The sequence below is a fragment of the Leuresthes tenuis genome, unplaced genomic scaffold (assembly GCF_036924035.1).
Source record: "Leuresthes tenuis unplaced genomic scaffold, fLeuTen1.0.hap1 SCAF_9, whole genome shotgun sequence".
NCBI lineage: Eukaryota > Metazoa > Chordata > Actinopteri > Atheriniformes > Atherinopsidae > Leuresthes > Leuresthes tenuis.
The window spans coordinates 19,456,243-19,473,801 of NW_027325363.1; the positions used below are offsets into that span (position 1 = coordinate 19,456,243).

At 41.8% G+C, this 17,559-nt stretch overlaps 31 non-coding genes across 31 annotated transcripts; all 31 read right to left on the reverse strand.

Annotated features, from left to right (window-relative positions):
* Nucleotides 1-25: 25 nt before the first annotated feature.
* On the reverse strand, nucleotides 26-107 carry trnas-uga (transfer RNA serine (anticodon UGA)). The gene has a single exon. It is a non-coding gene; the product is annotated as a tRNA-Ser (tRNA).
* A 458-nt stretch (nucleotides 108-565) lies between these two features.
* On the reverse strand, nucleotides 566-647 carry trnas-uga (transfer RNA serine (anticodon UGA)). The gene has a single exon. It is a non-coding gene; the product is annotated as a tRNA-Ser (tRNA).
* Nucleotides 648-1,105: 458 nt separating this feature from the next.
* Nucleotides 1,106-1,187, reverse strand: trnas-uga (transfer RNA serine (anticodon UGA)). Its single transcript has one exon. It is a non-coding gene; the product is annotated as a tRNA-Ser (tRNA).
* Nucleotides 1,188-1,690: 503 nt separating this feature from the next.
* On the reverse strand, nucleotides 1,691-1,772 carry trnas-uga (transfer RNA serine (anticodon UGA)). Its single transcript has one exon. It is a non-coding gene; the product is annotated as a tRNA-Ser (tRNA).
* Nucleotides 1,773-2,275: 503 nt separating this feature from the next.
* Nucleotides 2,276-2,357, reverse strand: trnas-aga (transfer RNA serine (anticodon AGA)). The gene has a single exon. It is a non-coding gene; the product is annotated as a tRNA-Ser (tRNA).
* Nucleotides 2,358-2,815: 458 nt separating this feature from the next.
* On the reverse strand, nucleotides 2,816-2,897 carry trnas-aga (transfer RNA serine (anticodon AGA)). Its single transcript has one exon. It is a non-coding gene; the product is annotated as a tRNA-Ser (tRNA).
* A 458-nt stretch (nucleotides 2,898-3,355) lies between these two features.
* Nucleotides 3,356-3,437, reverse strand: trnas-uga (transfer RNA serine (anticodon UGA)). Its single transcript has one exon. It is a non-coding gene; the product is annotated as a tRNA-Ser (tRNA).
* A 503-nt stretch (nucleotides 3,438-3,940) lies between these two features.
* On the reverse strand, nucleotides 3,941-4,022 carry trnas-uga (transfer RNA serine (anticodon UGA)). The gene has a single exon. It is a non-coding gene; the product is annotated as a tRNA-Ser (tRNA).
* A 503-nt stretch (nucleotides 4,023-4,525) lies between these two features.
* Nucleotides 4,526-4,607, reverse strand: trnas-aga (transfer RNA serine (anticodon AGA)). Its single transcript has one exon. It is a non-coding gene; the product is annotated as a tRNA-Ser (tRNA).
* Nucleotides 4,608-5,110: 503 nt separating this feature from the next.
* On the reverse strand, nucleotides 5,111-5,192 carry trnas-aga (transfer RNA serine (anticodon AGA)). Its single transcript has one exon. It is a non-coding gene; the product is annotated as a tRNA-Ser (tRNA).
* A 503-nt stretch (nucleotides 5,193-5,695) lies between these two features.
* On the reverse strand, nucleotides 5,696-5,777 carry trnas-aga (transfer RNA serine (anticodon AGA)). The gene has a single exon. It is a non-coding gene; the product is annotated as a tRNA-Ser (tRNA).
* Nucleotides 5,778-6,280: 503 nt separating this feature from the next.
* Nucleotides 6,281-6,362, reverse strand: trnas-aga (transfer RNA serine (anticodon AGA)). The gene has a single exon. It is a non-coding gene; the product is annotated as a tRNA-Ser (tRNA).
* A 503-nt stretch (nucleotides 6,363-6,865) lies between these two features.
* On the reverse strand, nucleotides 6,866-6,947 carry trnas-aga (transfer RNA serine (anticodon AGA)). Its single transcript has one exon. It is a non-coding gene; the product is annotated as a tRNA-Ser (tRNA).
* A 503-nt stretch (nucleotides 6,948-7,450) lies between these two features.
* On the reverse strand, nucleotides 7,451-7,532 carry trnas-uga (transfer RNA serine (anticodon UGA)). Its single transcript has one exon. It is a non-coding gene; the product is annotated as a tRNA-Ser (tRNA).
* A 458-nt stretch (nucleotides 7,533-7,990) lies between these two features.
* Nucleotides 7,991-8,072, reverse strand: trnas-aga (transfer RNA serine (anticodon AGA)). The gene has a single exon. It is a non-coding gene; the product is annotated as a tRNA-Ser (tRNA).
* A 503-nt stretch (nucleotides 8,073-8,575) lies between these two features.
* trnas-uga (transfer RNA serine (anticodon UGA)) lies at nucleotides 8,576-8,657 on the reverse strand. The gene has a single exon. It is a non-coding gene; the product is annotated as a tRNA-Ser (tRNA).
* A 458-nt stretch (nucleotides 8,658-9,115) lies between these two features.
* Nucleotides 9,116-9,197, reverse strand: trnas-aga (transfer RNA serine (anticodon AGA)). Its single transcript has one exon. It is a non-coding gene; the product is annotated as a tRNA-Ser (tRNA).
* Nucleotides 9,198-9,700: 503 nt separating this feature from the next.
* trnas-aga (transfer RNA serine (anticodon AGA)) lies at nucleotides 9,701-9,782 on the reverse strand. The gene has a single exon. It is a non-coding gene; the product is annotated as a tRNA-Ser (tRNA).
* Nucleotides 9,783-10,285: 503 nt separating this feature from the next.
* On the reverse strand, nucleotides 10,286-10,367 carry trnas-aga (transfer RNA serine (anticodon AGA)). The gene has a single exon. It is a non-coding gene; the product is annotated as a tRNA-Ser (tRNA).
* A 503-nt stretch (nucleotides 10,368-10,870) lies between these two features.
* Nucleotides 10,871-10,952, reverse strand: trnas-aga (transfer RNA serine (anticodon AGA)). The gene has a single exon. It is a non-coding gene; the product is annotated as a tRNA-Ser (tRNA).
* A 503-nt stretch (nucleotides 10,953-11,455) lies between these two features.
* Nucleotides 11,456-11,537, reverse strand: trnas-aga (transfer RNA serine (anticodon AGA)). Its single transcript has one exon. It is a non-coding gene; the product is annotated as a tRNA-Ser (tRNA).
* A 503-nt stretch (nucleotides 11,538-12,040) lies between these two features.
* Nucleotides 12,041-12,122, reverse strand: trnas-uga (transfer RNA serine (anticodon UGA)). The gene has a single exon. It is a non-coding gene; the product is annotated as a tRNA-Ser (tRNA).
* A 503-nt stretch (nucleotides 12,123-12,625) lies between these two features.
* trnas-aga (transfer RNA serine (anticodon AGA)) lies at nucleotides 12,626-12,707 on the reverse strand. The gene has a single exon. It is a non-coding gene; the product is annotated as a tRNA-Ser (tRNA).
* Nucleotides 12,708-13,165: 458 nt separating this feature from the next.
* On the reverse strand, nucleotides 13,166-13,247 carry trnas-aga (transfer RNA serine (anticodon AGA)). The gene has a single exon. It is a non-coding gene; the product is annotated as a tRNA-Ser (tRNA).
* Nucleotides 13,248-13,750: 503 nt separating this feature from the next.
* On the reverse strand, nucleotides 13,751-13,832 carry trnas-aga (transfer RNA serine (anticodon AGA)). The gene has a single exon. It is a non-coding gene; the product is annotated as a tRNA-Ser (tRNA).
* Nucleotides 13,833-14,335: 503 nt separating this feature from the next.
* trnas-uga (transfer RNA serine (anticodon UGA)) lies at nucleotides 14,336-14,417 on the reverse strand. Its single transcript has one exon. It is a non-coding gene; the product is annotated as a tRNA-Ser (tRNA).
* A 503-nt stretch (nucleotides 14,418-14,920) lies between these two features.
* Nucleotides 14,921-15,002, reverse strand: trnas-aga (transfer RNA serine (anticodon AGA)). The gene has a single exon. It is a non-coding gene; the product is annotated as a tRNA-Ser (tRNA).
* Nucleotides 15,003-15,505: 503 nt separating this feature from the next.
* Nucleotides 15,506-15,587, reverse strand: trnas-aga (transfer RNA serine (anticodon AGA)). The gene has a single exon. It is a non-coding gene; the product is annotated as a tRNA-Ser (tRNA).
* Nucleotides 15,588-16,090: 503 nt separating this feature from the next.
* Nucleotides 16,091-16,172, reverse strand: trnas-aga (transfer RNA serine (anticodon AGA)). Its single transcript has one exon. It is a non-coding gene; the product is annotated as a tRNA-Ser (tRNA).
* Nucleotides 16,173-16,630: 458 nt separating this feature from the next.
* On the reverse strand, nucleotides 16,631-16,712 carry trnas-aga (transfer RNA serine (anticodon AGA)). Its single transcript has one exon. It is a non-coding gene; the product is annotated as a tRNA-Ser (tRNA).
* A 503-nt stretch (nucleotides 16,713-17,215) lies between these two features.
* On the reverse strand, nucleotides 17,216-17,297 carry trnas-aga (transfer RNA serine (anticodon AGA)). Its single transcript has one exon. It is a non-coding gene; the product is annotated as a tRNA-Ser (tRNA).
* Between the last annotated feature and the right edge of the window lie 262 nt (nucleotides 17,298-17,559).

Sequence of the window (17,559 nt, forward strand, 5' to 3'; positions counted from 1 at the left end):
AGCAACCATGAGTTAAGAGAATCAACGCTGTTGGCAGGACTGGAACCTGCGCGGGGAAACCCCAATGGATTTCAAATCCATCGCCTTAACCTCTCGGCCACAACAACTTGCTGACATATATCAAAAGGTTCAAAGAAAAGCATACGTCAACAGATATTATTATTCTTTCGGTATGACGGTTCTCCATTTCTTATCCATCGCCTTAAACTCTCGGCCATGACAACTTTCTGGCCATTTGGTAGACCAATAGATGGTGTACAAGAGAATGACTGGAAAACAAAAAGAACCAGGGTTTAGCAATGCACAGTTTAGTTCCAGACCTCAACCAAAACGATACACCTTTCAGTGGGCGCCATTGAAACCCCCAAGGCATTTAAGGTAGTTTTACAGACACTAGAGTTTTTGTTAAATGAACAATGACAAGGAACATACTATGTGCATTTGTATTTTCCCAATTATCAAAGGGGCTAAGGAACAGACCAATCGGTATGACGGTTCTCCATTTCTTACCATTCATGGCAACAGGTCAGTTCGGCAAACAGCAACCATGAGTTAAGAGAATCAACGCTGTTGGCAGGACTGGAACCTGCGCGGGGAAACCCCAATGGATTTCAAATCCATCGCCTTAACCTCTCGGCCACAACAACTTGCTGACATAGATCAAAAGGTTCAAAGAAAAGCATACGTCAACAGATATTATTATTCTTTCGGTATGACGGTTCTCCATTTCTTATCCATCGCCTTAAACTCTCGGCCATGACAACTTTCTGGCCTTTTGGTAGACCAATAGATGGTCTATAACAGAATGACTGGAAAACTAAAAGAGCCAAGGTTTAGCAATGCACAGTTTAGTTCCAGACCTCAATCAAAACGATACACCTTTCAGTGGGCGCCATTGAAAGCCTCGAGGCATTTAAGGTAGTTTCACAGACACTAGAGTTTTTGTTAAATGAACAATGACAGAGAACATACTATGTGCATTTGTATTTTCCCAATTATCAAAGGGGCTAAGGAACAGACCAATCGGTATGACGGTTCTCCATTTCTTACCATTCATGGAAACAGGTCAGTTCGGCAAACAGCAACCCTGAGTTAAGAGAATCAACGCTGTTGGCAGGACTGGAACCTGCGCGGGGAAACCCCAATGGATTTCAAATCCATCGCCTTAACCTCTCGGCCACAACAACTTGCTGACATAGATCAAAAGGTTCAAAGAAAAGCATACGTCAACAGATATTATTATTCTTTCGGTATGACGGTTCTCCATTTCTTATCCATCGCCTTAAACTCTCGGCCATGACAACTTTCTGGCCATTTGGTAGACCAATAGATGGTGTACAAGAGAATGACTGGAAAACAAAAAGAACCAGGGTTTAGCAAAGCACAGTTTAGTTCCAGACCTCAACCAAAACGATACACCTTTCAGTGGGCGCCATTGAAACCCCCAAGGCATTTAAGGTAGTTTTACAGACACTAGAGTTTTTGTTAAATGAACAATGACAAGGAACACACTATGTGCATTTGTATTTTCCCAATTATCAAAGGGGCTAAGGAACAGACCAATTGTGTAATATCCTCGGAGTCGAGAAAGGAGCATGTGTTCTGCTTTCGGTATGACGGTTCTCCATTACTTACCATTTAAGGAAACAGGTCAGTTCGGCAAACAGCAACCCTTAGTTAAGAGAATCGACGTTGTTGGCAGGACTCGAACCTACGCGGGGAAACCCCAATGGATTTCAAATCCATCGCCTTAACCTCTCGGCCACAAAAACTTGCTGACATATATCAAAAGGTTCAAAGAAAAGCATACGTCAACAGATATTATTATTCTTTCGGTATGACGGTTCTCCATTTCTTATCCATCGCCTTAAACTCTCGGCCATGACAACTTTCTGGCCATTTGGTAGACCAATAGATGGTGTACAAGAGAATGACTGGAAAACAAAAAGAACCAGGGTTTAGCAATGCACAGTTTAGTTCCAGACCTCAACCAAAACGATACACCTTTCAGTGGGCGCCATTGAAACCCCCAAGGCATTAAAGGTAGTTTTACAGACACTAGAGTTTTTGTTAAATGAACAATGACAAGGAACATACTATGTGCATTTGTATTTTCCCAATTATCAAAGGGGCTAAGGAACAGACCAATTGTGTAATATCCTCGGAGTCGAGAAAGGAGCATGTGTTCTGCTTTCGGTATGACGGTTCTCCATTACTTACCATTTAAGGAAACAGGTCAGTTCGGCAAACAGCAACCCTTAGTTAAGAGAATGAACGTTGTTGGCAGGACTCGAACCTACGCGGGGAAACCCCAATGGATTTCTAATCCATCGCCTTAACCTCTCGGCCACAACAACTTGCTGACATATATCAAAAGGTTCAAAGAAAAGCATACGTCAACAGATATTATTATTCTTTCGGTATGACGGTTCTCCATTTCTTATCCATCGCCTTAAACTCTCGGCCATGACAACTTTCTGGCCATTTGGTAGACCAATAGATGGTGTACAAGAGAATGACTGGAAAACAAAAAGAACCAGGGTTTAGCAAAGCACAGTTTAGTTCCAGACCTCAACCAAAACGATACACCTTTCAGTGGGCGCCATTGAAACCCCCAAGGCATTTAAGGTAGTTTTACAGACACTAGAGTTTTTGTTAAATGAACAATGACAAGGAACATACTATGTGCATTTGTATTTTCCCAATTATCAAAGGGGCTAAGGAACAGACCAATCGGTATGACGGTTCTCCATTTCTTACCATTCATGGCAACAGGTCAGTTCGGCAAACAGCAACCCTGAGTTAAGAGAATCAACGTTGTTGGCAGGACTGGAACCTGCGCGGGGAAACCCCAATGGATTTCTAATCCATCGCCTTAACCTCTCGGCCACAAAAACTTGCTGACATATATCAAAAGGTTCAAAGAAAAGCATACGTCAACAGATATTATTATTCTTTCGGTATGACGGTTCTCCATTTCTTATCCATCGCCTTAAACTCTCGGCCATGACAACTTTCTGGCCTTTTGGTAGACCAATAGATGGTCTATAACAGAATGACTGGAAAACTAAAAGAGCCAAGGTTTAGCAATGCACAGTTTAGTTCCAGACCTCAATCAAAACGATACACCTTTCAGTGGGCGCCATTGAAAGCCTCAAGGCATTTAAGGTAGTTTCACAGACACTAGAGTTTTTGTTAAATGAACAATGACAGAGAACATACTATGTGCATTTGTATTTTCCCAATTATCAAAGGGGCTAAGGAACAGACCAATCGGTATGACGGTTCTCCATTTCTTACCATTCATGGCAACAGGTCAGTTCGGCAAACAGCAACCCTGAGTTAAGAGAATCAACGCTGTTGGCAGGACTGGAACCTGCGCGGGGAAACCCCAATGGATTTCAAATCCATCGCCTTAACCTCTCGGCCACAACAACTTGCTGACATAGATCAAAAGGTTCAAAGAAAAGCATACGTCAACAGATATTATTATTCTTTCGGTATGACGGTTCTCCATTTCTTATCCATCGCCTTAAACTCTCGGCCATGACAACTTTCTGGCCATTTGGTAGACCAATAGATGGTGTACAAGAGAATGACTGGAAAACAAAAAGAACCAGGGTTTAGCAAAGCACAGTTTAGTTCCAGACCTCAACCAAAACGATACACCTTTCAGTGGGCGCCATTGAAACCCCCAAGGCATTTAAGGTAGTTTTACAGACACTAGAGTTTTTGTTAAATGAACAATGACAAGGAACACACTATGTGCATTTGTATTTTTCCAATTATCAAAGGGGCTAAGGAACAGACCAATTGTGTAATATCCTTGGAGTCGAGAAAGGAGCATGTGTTCTGCTTTCGGTATGACGGTTCTCCATTACTTACCATTTAAGGAAACAGGTCAGTTCGGCAAACAGCAACCCTTAGTTAAGAGAATCAACGTTGTTGGCAGGACTCGAACCTACGCGGGGAAACCCCAATGGATTTCAAATCCATCGCCTTAACCTCTCGGCCACAACAACTTGCTGACATATATCAAAAGGTTCAAAGAAAAGCATACGTCAACAGATATTATTATTCTTTCGGTATGACGGTTCTCCATTTCTTATCCATCGCCTTAAACTCTCGGCCATGACAACTTTCTGGCCATTTGGTAGACCAATAGATGGTGTACAAGAGAATGACTGGAAAACAAAAAGAACCAGGGTTTAGCAATGCACAGTTTAGTTCCAGACCTCAACCAAAACGATACACCTTTCAGTGGGCGCCATTGAAACCCCCAAGGCATTTAAGGTAGTTTTACAGACACTAGAGTTTTTGTTAAATGAACAATGACAAGGAACATACTATGTGCATTTGTATTTTCCCAATTATCAAAGGGGCTAAGGAACAGACCAATTGTGTAATATCCTCGGAGTCGAGAAAGGAGCATGTGTTCTGCTTTCGGTATGACGGTTCTCCATTTCTTACCATTCATGGCAACAGGTCAGTTCGGCAAACAGCAACCCTGAGTTAAGAGAATCAACGTTGTTGGCAGGACTGGAACCTGCGCGGGGAAACCCCAATGGATTTCTAATCCATCGCCTTAACCTCTCGGCCACAAAAACTTGCTGACATATATCAAAAGGTTCAAAGAAAAGCATACGTCAACAGATATTATTATTCTTTCGGTATGACGGTTCTCCATTTCTTATCCATCGCCTTAAACTCTCGGCCATGACAACTTTCTGGCCATTTGGTAGACCAATAGATGGTGTACAAGAGAATGACTGGAAAACAAAAAGAACCAGGGTTTAGCAATGCACAGTTTAGTTCCAGACCTCAACCAAAACGATACACCTTTCAGTGGGCGCCATTGAAACCCCCAAGGCATTTAAGGTAGTTTTACAGACACTAGAGTTTTTGTTAAATGAACAATGACAAGGAACATACTATGTGCATTTGTATTTTCCCAATTATCAAAGGGGCTAAGGAACAGACCAATTGTGTAATATCCTCGGAGTCGAGAAAGGAGCACGTGTTCTGCTTTCGGTATGACGGTTCTCCATTTCTTACCATTCATGGCAACAGGTCAGTTCGGCAAACAGCAACCCTTAGTTAAGAGAATCAACGTTGTTGGCAGGACTCGAACCTACGCGGGGAAACCCCAATGGATTTCTAATCCATCGCCTTAACCTCTCGGCCACAACAACTTGCTGACATAGATCAAAAGGTTCAAAGAAAAGCATACGTCAACAGATATTTTTATTCTTTCGGTATAACGGTTCTCCATTTCTTATCCATCGCCTTAATCTCTCGGCCACGACAACTTTCTGGCCTTTTGGTAGACCAATAGATGGTCTATAACAGAATGACTGGAAAACTAAAAGAACCAAGGTTTAGCAATGCACAGTTTAGTTCCAGACCTCAACCAAAACGATACACCTTTCAGTGGGCGCCATTGAAAGCCCCAAGGCATTCAAGGTAGTTTTACAGACACTAGAGTTTTTGTTAAATGAACAATGACAAGGAACATACTATGTGCATTTGTATTTTCCCAATTATCAAAGGGGCTAAGGAACAGACCAATTGTGTAATATCCTCGGAGTCGAGAAAGGAGCATGTTTTCTGCTTTCGGTATGACGGTTCTCCATTACTTACCATTTAAGGAAACAGGTCAGTTCGGCAAACAGCAACCCTTAGTTAAGAGAATCAACGTTGTTGGCAGGACTCGAACCTACGCGGGGAAACCCCAATGGATTTCTAATCCATCGCCTTAACCTCTCGGCCACAACAACTTGCTGACATATATCAAAAGGTTCAAAGAAAAGCATACGTCAACAGATATTATTATTCTTTCGGTATGACGGTTCTCCATTTCTTATCCATCGCCTTAAACTCTCGGCCATGACAACTTTCTGGCCATTTGGTAGACCAATAGATGGTGTACAACAGAATGACTGAAAAACAAAAAGAACCAGGGTTTAGCAAAGCACAGTTTAGTTCCAGACCTCAACCAAAACGATACACCTTTCAGTGGGCGCCATTGAAACCCCCAAGGCATTTAAGGTAGTTTTACAGACACTAGAGTTTTTGTTAAATGAACAATGACAAGGAACATACTATGTGCATTTGTATTTTCCCAATTATCAAAGGGGCTAAGGAACAGACCAATTGTGTAATATCCTCGGAGTCGAGAAAGGAGCACGTGTTCTGCTTTCGGTATGACGGTTCTCCATTTCTTACCATTCATGGCAACAGGTCAGTTCGGCAAACAGCAACCCTTAGTTAAGAGAATCAACGTTGTTGGCAGGACTCGAACCTACGCGGGGAAACCCCAATGGATTTCTAATCCATCGCCTTAACCTCTCGGCCACAACAACTTGCTGACATAGATCAAAAGGTTCAAAGAAAAGCATACGTCAACAGATATTTTTATTCTTTCGGTATAACGGTTCTCCATTTCTTATCCATCGCCTTAATCTCTCGGCCACGACAACTTTCTGGCCTTTTGGTAGACCAATAGATGGTCTATAACAGAATGACTGGAAAACTAAAAGAACCAAGGTTTAGCAATGCACAGTTTAGTTCCAGACCTCAACCAAAACGATACACCTTTCAGTGGGCGCCATTGAAAGCCCCAAGGCATTTAAGGTAGTTTTACAGACACTAGAGTTTTTGTTAAATGAACAATGACAAGGAACATACTATGTGCATTTGTATTTTCCCAATTATCAAAGGGGCTAAGGAACAGACCAATTGTGTAATATCCTCGGAGTCGAGAAAGGAGCATGTGTTCTGCTTTCGGTATGACGGTTCTCCATTACTTACCATTTAAGGAAACAGGTCAGTTCGGCAAACAGCAACCCTTAGTTAAGAGAATCAACGTTGTTGGCAGGACTCGAACCTACGCGGGGAAACCCCAATGGATTTCTAATCCATCGCCTTAACCTCTCGGCCACAACAACTTGCTGACATATATCAAAAGGTTCAAAGAAAAGCATACGTCAACAGATATTATTATTCTTTCGGTATGACGGTTCTCCATTTCTTATCCATCGCCTTAAACTCTCGGCCATGACAACTTTCTGGCCATTTGGTAGACCAATAGATGGTGTACAACAGAATGACTGAAAAACAAAAAGAACCAGGGTTTAGCAAAGCACAGTTTAGTTCCAGACCTCAACCAAAACGATACACCTTTCAGTGGGCGCCATTGAAACCCCCAAGGCATTTAAGGTAGTTTTACAGACACTAGAGTTTTTGTTAAATGAACAATGACAAGGAACATACTATGTGCATTTGTATTTTCCCAATTATCAAAGGGGCTAAGGAACAGACCAATTGTGTAATATCCTCGGAGTCGAGAAAGGAGCATGTGTTCTGCTTTCGGTATGACGGTTCTCCATTACTTACCATTTAAGGAAACAGGTCAGTTCGGCAAACAGCAACCCTTAGTTAAGAGAATCAACGTTGTTGGCAGGACTCGAACCTACGCGGGGAAACCCCAATGGATTTCAAATCCATCGCCTTAACCTCTCGGCCACAACAACTTGCTGACATATATCAAAAGGTTCAAAGAAAAGCATACGTCAACAGATATTATTATTCTTTCGGTATGACGGTTCTCCATTTCTTATCCATCGCCTTAAACTCTCGGCCATGACAACTTTCTGGCCATTTGGTAGACCAATAGATGGTGTACAAGAGAATGACTGGAAAACAAAAAGAACCAGGGTTTAGCAAAGCACAGTTTAGTTCCAGACCTCAACCAAAACGATACACCTTTCAGTGGGCGCCATTGAAACCCCCAAGGCATTTAAGGTAGTTTTACAGACACTAGAGTTTTTGTTAAATGAACAATGACAAGGAACATACTATGTGCATTTGTATTTTCCCAATTATCAAAGGGGCTAAGGAACAGACCAATCGGTATGACGGTTCTCCATTTCTTACCATTCATGGCAACAGGTCAGTTCGGCAAACAGCAACCCTGAGTTAAGAGAATCAACGTTGTTGGCAGGACTGGAACCTGCGCGGGGAAACCCCAATGGATTTCTAATCCATCGCCTTAACCTCTCGGCCACAAAAACTTGCTGACATATATCAAAAGGTTCAAAGAAAAGCATACGTCAACAGATATTATTATTCTTTCGGTATGACGGTTCTCCATTTCTTATCCATCGCCTTAAACTCTCGGCCATGACAACTTTCTGGCCATTTGGTAGACCAATAGATGGTGTACAAGAGAATGACTGGAAAACAAAAAGAACCAGGGTTTAGCAATGCACAGTTTAGTTCCAGACCTCAACCAAAACGATACACCTTTCAGTGGGCGCCATTGAAACCCCCAAGGCATTTAAGGTAGTTTTACAGACACTAGAGTTTTTGTTAAATGAACAATGACAAGGAACATACTATGTGCATTTGTATTTTCCCAATTATCAAAGGGGCTAAGGAACAGACCAATTGTGTAATATCCTCGGAGTCGAGAAAGGAGCATGTGTTCTGCTTTCGGTATGACGGTTCTCCATTACTTACCATTTAAGGAAACAGGTCAGTTCGGCAAACAGCAACCCTTAGTTAAGAGAATCAACGTTGTTGGCAGGACTCGAACCTACGCGGGGAAACCCCAATGGATTTCAAATCCATCGCCTTAACCTCTCGGCCACAACAACTTGCTGACATATATCAAAAGGTTCAAAGAAAAGCATACGTCAACAGATATTATTATTCTTTCGGTATGACGGTTCTCCATTTCTTATCCATCGCCTTAAACTCTCGGCCATGACAACTTTCTGGCCATTTGGTAGACCAATAGATGGTGTACAAGAGAATGACTGGAAAACAAAAAGAACCAGGGTTTAGCAAAGCACAGTTTAGTTCCAGACCTCAACCAAAACGATACACCTTTCAGTGGGCGCCATTGAAACCCCCAAGGCATTTAAGGTAGTTTTACAGACACTAGAGTTTTTGTTAAATGAACAATGACAAGGAACATACTATGTGCATTTGTATTTTCCCAATTATCAAAGGGGCTAAGGAACAGACCAATCGGTATGACGGTTCTCCATTTCTTACCATTCATGGCAACAGGTCAGTTCGGCAAACAGCAACCCTTAGTTAAGAGAATCAACGTTGTTGGCAGGACTGGAACCTGCGCGGGGAAACCCCAATGGATTTCTAATCCATCGCCTTAACCTCTCGGCCACAACAACTTGCTGACATAGATCAAAAGGTTCAAAGAAAAGCATACGTCAACAGATATTTTTATTCTTTCGGTATAACGGTTCTCCATTTCTTATCCATCGCCTTAATCTCTCGGCCACGACAACTTTCTGGCCTTTTGGTAGACCAATAGATGGTCTATAACAGAATGACTGGAGAACTAAAAGAACCAAGGTTTAGCAAAGCACAGTTTAGTTCCAGACCTCAACCAAAACGATACACCTTTCAGTGGGCGCCATTGAAACCCCCAAGGCATTTAAGGTAGTTTTACAGACACTAGAGTTTTTGTTAAATGAACAATGACAAGGAACATACTATGTGCATTTGTATTTTCCCAATTATCAAAGGGGCTAAGGAACAGACCAATTGTGTAATATCCTCGGAGTCGAGAAAGGAGCATGTGTTCTGCTTTCGGTGTGACGGTTCTCCATTACTTACCATTTAAGGAAACAGGTCAGTTCGGCAAACAGCAACCCTTAGTTAAGAGAATCAACGTTGTTGGCAGGACTCGAACCTACGCGGGGAAACCCCAATGGATTTCTAATCCATCGCCTTAACCTCTCGGCCACAACAACTTGCTGACATAGATCAAAAGGTTCAAAGAAAAGCATACGTCAACAGATATTTTTATTCTTTCGGTATAACGGTTCTCCATTTCTTATCCATCGCCTTAATCTCTCGGCCACGACAACTTTCTGGCCTTTTGGTAGACCAATAGATGGTCTATAACAGAATGACTAGAAAACTAAAAGAACCAAGGTTTAGCAATGCACAGTTTAGTTCCAGACCTCAACCAAAACGATACACCTTTCAGTGGGCGCCATTGAAACCCCCAAGGCATTTAAGGTAGTTTTACAGACACTAGAGTTTTTGTTAAATGAACAATGACAAGGAACATACTATGTGCATTTGTATTTTCCCAATTATCAAAGGGGCTAAGGAACAGACCAATTGTGTAATATCCTCGGAGTCGAGAAAGGAGCATGTGTTCTGCTTTCGATATGACGGTTCTCCATTACTTACCAATTAAGGAAACAGGTCAGTTCGGCAAACAGCAACCCTTAGTTAAGAGAATCAACGTTGTTGGCAGGACTCGAACCTACGCGGGGAAACCCCAATGGATTTCTAATCCATCGCCTTAACCTCTCGGCCACAACAACTTGCTGACATATATCAAAAGGTTCAAAGAAAAGCATACGTAAACAGATATTATTATTCTTTCGGTATGACGGTTCTCCATTTCTTATCCATCGCCTTAAACTCTCGGCCATGACAACTTTCTGGCCATTTGGTAGACCAATAGATGGTGTACAACAGAATGACTGAAAAACAAAAAGAACCAGGGTTTAGCAATGCACAGTTTAGTTCCAGACCTCAACCAAAACGATACACCTTTCAGCGGGCGCCATTGAAACCCCCAAGGCATTTAAGGTAGTTTTACAGACACTAGAGTTTTTGTTAAATGAACAATGACAAGGAACATACTATGTGCATTTGTATTTTCCCAATTATCAAAGGGGCTAAGGAACAGACCAATTGTGTAATATCCTCGGAGTCGAGAAAGGAGCACGTGTTCTGCTTTCGGTATGACGGTTCTCCATTTCTTACCATTCATGGCAACAGGTCAGTTCGGCAAACAGCAACCCTTAGTTAAGAGAATCAACGTTGTTGGTAGGACTCGAACCTACGCGGGGAAACCCCAATGGATTTCTAATCCATCGCCTTAACCTCTCGGCCACAACAACTTGCTGACATAGATCAAAAGGTTCAAAGAAAAGCATACGTCAACAGATATTTTTATTCTTTCGGTATAACCGTTCTCCATTTCTTATCCATCGCCTTAATCTCTCGGCCACGACAACTTTCTGGCCTTTTGGTAGACCAATAGATGGTCTATAACAGAATGACTAGAAAACTAAAAGAACCAAGGTTTAGCAATGCACAGTTTAGTTCCAGACCTCAACCAAAACGATACACCTTTCAGTGGGCGCCATTGAAACCCCCAAGGCATTTAAGGTAGTTTTACAGACACTAGAGTTTTTGTTAAATGAACAATGACAAGGAACATACTATGTGCATTTGTATTTTCCCAATTATCAAAGGGGCTAAGGAACAGACCAATTGTGTAATATCCTCGGAGTCGAGAAAGGAGCATGTGTTCTGCTTTCGATATGACGGTTCTCCATTACTTACCAATTAAGGAAACAAGTCAGTTCGGCAAACAGCAACCCTTAGTTAAGATAATCAACATTGTTGGCAGGACTTGAACCTACGCGGGGAAACCCCAATGGATTTCTAATCCATCGCCTTAACCTCTCGGCCACAACAACTTGCTGACATAGATCAAAAGGTTCAAAGAAAAGTATATTTCAACAGATATTATTATTCTTTCGGTATGACGGTTCTCCATTTCTTATCCATCGCCTTAAACTCTCGGCCATGACAACTTTCTGGCCATTTGGTAGACCAATAGATGGTGTACAACAGAATGACTGAAAAACAAAAAGAAGCAGGGTTTAGCAATGCACAGTTTAGTTCCAGACCTCAACCAAAACGATACACCTTTCAGTGGGCGCCATTGAAACCCCCAAGGCATTTAAGGTAGTTTTACAGACACTAGAGTTTTTGTTAAATGAACAATGATAAGGAACATACTATGTGCATTTGTATTTTCCCAATTATCAAAGGGGCTAAGGAACAGACCAATTGTGTAATATCCTCGGAGTCGAGAAAGGAGCATGTGTTCTGCTTTCGGTATGACGGTTCTCCATTACTTACCATTTAAGGAAACAGGTCAGTTCGGCAAACAGCAACCCTTAGTTAAGATAATCAACATTGTTGGCAGGACTTGAAACTACGCGGGGAAACCCCAATGGATTTCAAATCCATCGCCTTAACCTCTCGGCCACAACAACTTGCTGACATGGATCAAAAGGTTCAAAGAAAAGCATACGTCAACAGATATTATTATTCTTTCGGTATGACGGTTCTCCATTTCTTATCCATCGCCTTAAACTCTCGGCCATGACAACTTTCTGGCCATTTGGTAGACCAATAGATGGTGTACAAGAGAATGACTGGAAAACAAAAAGAACCAGGGTTTAGCAATGCACAGTTTAGTTCCAGACCTCAACCAAAACGATACACCTTTCAGTGGGCGCCATTGAAACCCCCAAGGCATTTAAGGTAGTTTTACAGACACTAGAGTTTTTGTTAAATGAACAATGACAAGGAACATACTATGTGCATTTGTATTTTCCCAATTATCAAAGGGGCTAAGGAACAGACCAATTGTGTAATATCCTCGGAGTCGAGAAAGGAGCATGTGTTCTGCTTTCGGTATGACGGTTCTCCATTACTTACCATTTAAGGAAACAGGTCAGTTCGGCAAACAGCAACCCTTAGTTAAGAGAATCAACGTTGTTGGCAGGACTCGAACCTACGCGGGGAAACCCCAATGGATTTCTAATCCATCGCCTTAACCTCTCGGCCACAACAACTTGCTGACATAGATCAAAAGGTTCAAAGAAAAGCATACGTCAACAGATATTTTTATTCTTTCGGTATAACGGTTCTCCATTTCTTATCCATCGCCTTAATCTCTCGGCCACGACAACTTTCTGGCCTTTTGGTAGACCAATAGATGGTCTATAACAGAATGACTGGAGAACTAAAAGAACCAAGGTTTAGCAATGCACAGTTTAGTTCCAGACCTCAACCAAAACGATACACCTTTCAGTGGGCGCCATTGAAAGCCCCAAGGCATTTAAGGTAGTTTTACAGACACTAGAGTTTTTGTTAAATGAACAATGACAGAGAACATACTATGTGCATTTGTATTTTCCCAATTATCAAAAAGGCTAAGGAACAGACCGATCGGTATGACGGTTCTCCATTTCTTACCATTCATGGCAACAGGTCAGTTCGGCAAACAGCAACCCTTAGTTAAGAGAATCAACGTTGTTGGTAGGACTCGAACCTACGCGGGGAAACCCCAATGGATTTCTAATCCATCGCCTTAACCTCTCGGCCACAACAACTTGCTGACATAGATCAAAAGGTTCAAAGAAAAGCATACGTCAACAGATATTTTTATTCTTTCGGTATAACCGTTCTCCATTTCTTATCCATCGCCTTAATCTCTCGGCCACGACAACTTTCTGGCCTTTTGGTAGACCAATAGATGGTCTATAACAGAATGACTAGAAAACTAAAAGAACCAAGGTTTAGCAATGCACAGTTTAGTTCCAGACCTCAACCAAAACGATACACCTTTCAGTGGGCGCCATTGAAACCCCCAAGGCATTTAAGGTAGTTTTACAGACACTAGAGTTTTTGTTAAATGAACAATGACAAGGAACATACTATGTGCATTTGTATTTTCCCAATTATCAAAGGGGCTAAGGAACAGACCAATTGTGTAATATCCTCGGAGTCGAGAAAGGAGCATGTGTTCTGCTTTCGATATGACGGTTCTCCATTACTTACCAATTAAGGAAACAGGTCAGTTCGGCAAACAGCAACCCTTAGTTAAGATAATCAACATTGTTGGCAGGACTTGAACCTACGCGGGGAAACCCCAATGGATTTCTAATCCATCGCCTTAACCTCTCGGCCACAACAACTTGCTGACATAGATCAAAAGGTTCAAAGAAAAGTATATTTCAACAGATATTATTATTCTTTCGGTATGACGGTTCTCCATTTCTTATCCATCGCCTTAAACTCTCGGCCATGACAACTTTCTGGCCATTTGGTAGACCAATAGATGGTGTACAACAGAATGACTGAAAAACAAAAAGAAGCAGGGTTTAGCAATGCACAGTTTAGTTCCAGACCTCAACCAAAACGATACACCTTTCAGTGGGCGCCATTGAAACCCCCAAGGCATTTAAGGTAGTTTTACAGACACTAGAGTTTTTGTTAAATGAACAATGATAAGGAACATACTATGTGCATTTGTATTTTCCCAATTATCAAAGGGGCTAAGGAACAGACCAATTGTGTAATATCCTCGGAGTCGAGAAAGGAGCATGTGTTCTGCTTTCGGTATGACGGTTCTCCATTACTTACCATTTAAGGAAACAGGTCAGTTCGGCAAACAGCAACCCTTAGTTAAGAGAATCAACGTTGTTGGCAGGACTTGAACCTACGCGGGGAAACCCCAATGGATTTCAAATCCATCGCCTTAACCTCTCGGCCACAACAACTTGCTGACATGGATCAAAAGGTTCAAAGAAAAGCATACGTCAACAGATATTATTATTCTTTCGGTATGACGGTTCTCCATTTCTTATCCATCGCCTTAAACTCTCGGCCATGACAACTTTCTGGCCATTTGGTAGACCAATAGATGGTGTACAAGAGAATGACTGGAAAACAAAAAGAACCAGGGTTTAGCAATGCACAGTTTAGTTCCAGACCTCAACCAAAACGATACACCTTTCAGTGGGCGCCATTGAAACCCCCAAGGCATTTAAGGTAGTTTTACAGACACTAGAGTTTTTGTTAAATGAACAATGACAAGGAACATACTATGTGCATTTGTATTTTCCCAATTATCAAAGGGGCTAAGGAACAGACCAATTGTGTAATATCCTCGGAGTCGAGAAAGGAGCATGTGTTCTGCTTTCGGTATGACGGTTCTCCATTACTTACCATTTAAGGAAACAGGTCAGTTCGGCAAACAGCAACCCTTAGTTAAGAGAATCAACGTTGTTGGCAGGACTCGAACCTACGCGGGGAAACCCCAATGGATTTCTAATCCATCGCCTTAACCTCTCGGCCACAACAACTTGCTGACATAGATCAAAAGGTTCAAAGAAAAGCATACGTCAACAGATATTTTTATTCTTTCGGTATAACGGTTCTCCATTTCTTATCCATCGCCTTAATCTCTCGGCCACGACAACTTTCTGGCCTTTTGGTAGACCAATAGATGGTCTATAACAGAATGACTGGAGAACTAAAAGAACCAAGGTTTAGCAATGCACAGTTTAGTTCCAGACCTCAACCAAAACGATACACCTTTCAGTGGGCGCCATTGAAACCCCCAAGGCATTTAAGGTAGTTTTACAGACACTAGAGTTTTTGTTAAATGAACAATGACAAGGAACATACTATGTGCATTTGTATTTTCCCAATTATCAAAGGGGCTAAGGAACAGACCAATTGTGTAATATCCTCGGAGTCGAGAAAGGAGCATGTGTTCTGCTTTCGATATGACGGTTCTCCATTACTTACCAATTAAGGAAACAGGTCAGTTCGGCAAACAGCAACCCTTAGTTAAGATAATCAACATTGTTGGCAGGACTTGAACCTACGCGGGGAAACCCCAATGGATTTCTAATCCATCGCCTTAACCTCTCGGCCACAACAACTTGCTGACATAGATCAAAAGGTTCAAAGAAAAGTATATTTCAACAGATATTATTATTCTTTCGGTATGACGGTTCTCCATTTCTTATCCATCGCCTTAAACTCTCGGCCATGACAACTTTCTGGCCATTTGGTAGACCAATAGATGGTGTATAACAGAATGACTGAAAAACAAAAAGAACCAGGGTTTAGCAATGCACAGTTTAGTTCCAGACCTCAACCAAAACGATACACCTTTCAGTGGGCGCCATTGAAACCCCCAAGGCATTTAAGGTAGTTTTACAGACACTAGAGTTTTTGTTAAATGAACAATGACAAGGAACATACTATGTGCATTTGTATTTTCCCAATTATCAAAGGGGCTAAGGAACAGACCAATTGTGTAATATCCTCGGAGTCGAGAAAGGAGCATGTGTTCTGCTTTCGGTATGACGGTTCTCCATTACTTACCATTTAAGGAAACAGGTCAGTTCGGCAAACAGCAACCCTTAGTTAAGAGAATCAACGTTGTTGGCAGGACTCGAACCTACGCGGGGAAACCCCAATGGATTTCTAATCCATCGCCTTAACCTCTCGGCCACAACAACTTGCTGACATAGATCAAAAGGTTCAAAGAAAAGCATACGTCAACAGATATTTTTATTCTTTCGGTATAACGGTTCTCCATTTCTTATCCATCGCCTTAATCTCTCGGCCACGACAACTTTCTGGCCTTTTGGTAGACCAATAGATGGTCTATAACAGAATGACTGGAGAACTAAAAGAACCAAGGTTTAGCAATGCACAGTTTAGTTCCAGACCTCAACCAAAACGATACACCTTTCAGTGGGCGCCATTGAAAGCCCCAAGGCATTTAAGGTAGTTTTACAGACACTAGAGTTTTTGTTAAATGAACAATGACAGAGAACATACTATGTGCATTTGTATTTTCCCAATTATCAAAAAGGCTAAGGAACAGACCGATCGGTATGACGGTTCTCCATTTCTTACCATTCATGGCAACAGGTCAGTTCGGCAAACAGCAACCCTTAGTTAAGAGAATCAACGTTGTTGGTAGGACTCGAACCTACGCGGGGAAACCCCAATGGATTTCTAATCCATCGCCTTAACCTCTCGGCCACAACAACTTGCTGACATAGATCAAAAGGTTCAAAGAAAAGCATACGTCAACAGATATTTTTATTCTTTCGGTATAACCGTTCTCCATTTCTTATCCATCGCCTTAATCTCTCGGCCACGACAACTTTCTGGCCTTTTGGTAGACCAATAGATGGTCTATAACAGAATGACTAGAAAACTAAAAGAACCAAGGTTTAGCAATGCACAGTTTAGTTCCAGACCTCAACCAAAACGATACACCTTTCAGTGGGCGCCATTGAAACCCCCAAGGCATTTAAGGTAGTTTTACAGACACTAGAGTTTTTGTTAAATGAACAATGACAAGGAACATACTATGTGCATTTGTATTTTCCCAATTATCAAAGGGGCTAAGGAACAGACCAATTGTGTAATATCCTCGGAGTCGAGAAAGGAGCATGTGTTCTGCTTTCGATATGACGGTTCTCCATTACTTACCAATTAAGGAAACAGGTCAGTTCGGCAAACAGCAACCCTTAGTTAAGATAATCAACATTGTTGGCAGGACTTGAACCTACGCGGGGAAACCCCAATGGATTTCTAATCCATCGCCTTAACCTCTCGGCCACAACAACTTGCTGACATAGATCAAAAGGTTCAAAGAAAAGTATATTTCAACAGATATTATTATTCTTTCGGTATGACGGTTCTCCATTTCTTATCCATCGCCTTAAACTCTCGGCCATGACAACTTTCTGGCCATTTGGTAGACCAATAGATGGTGTACAACAGAATGACTGAAAAACAAAAAGAACCAGGGTTTAGCAATGCACAGTTTAGTTCCAGACCTCAACCAAAACGATACACCTTTCAGTGGGCGCCATTGAAACCCCCAAG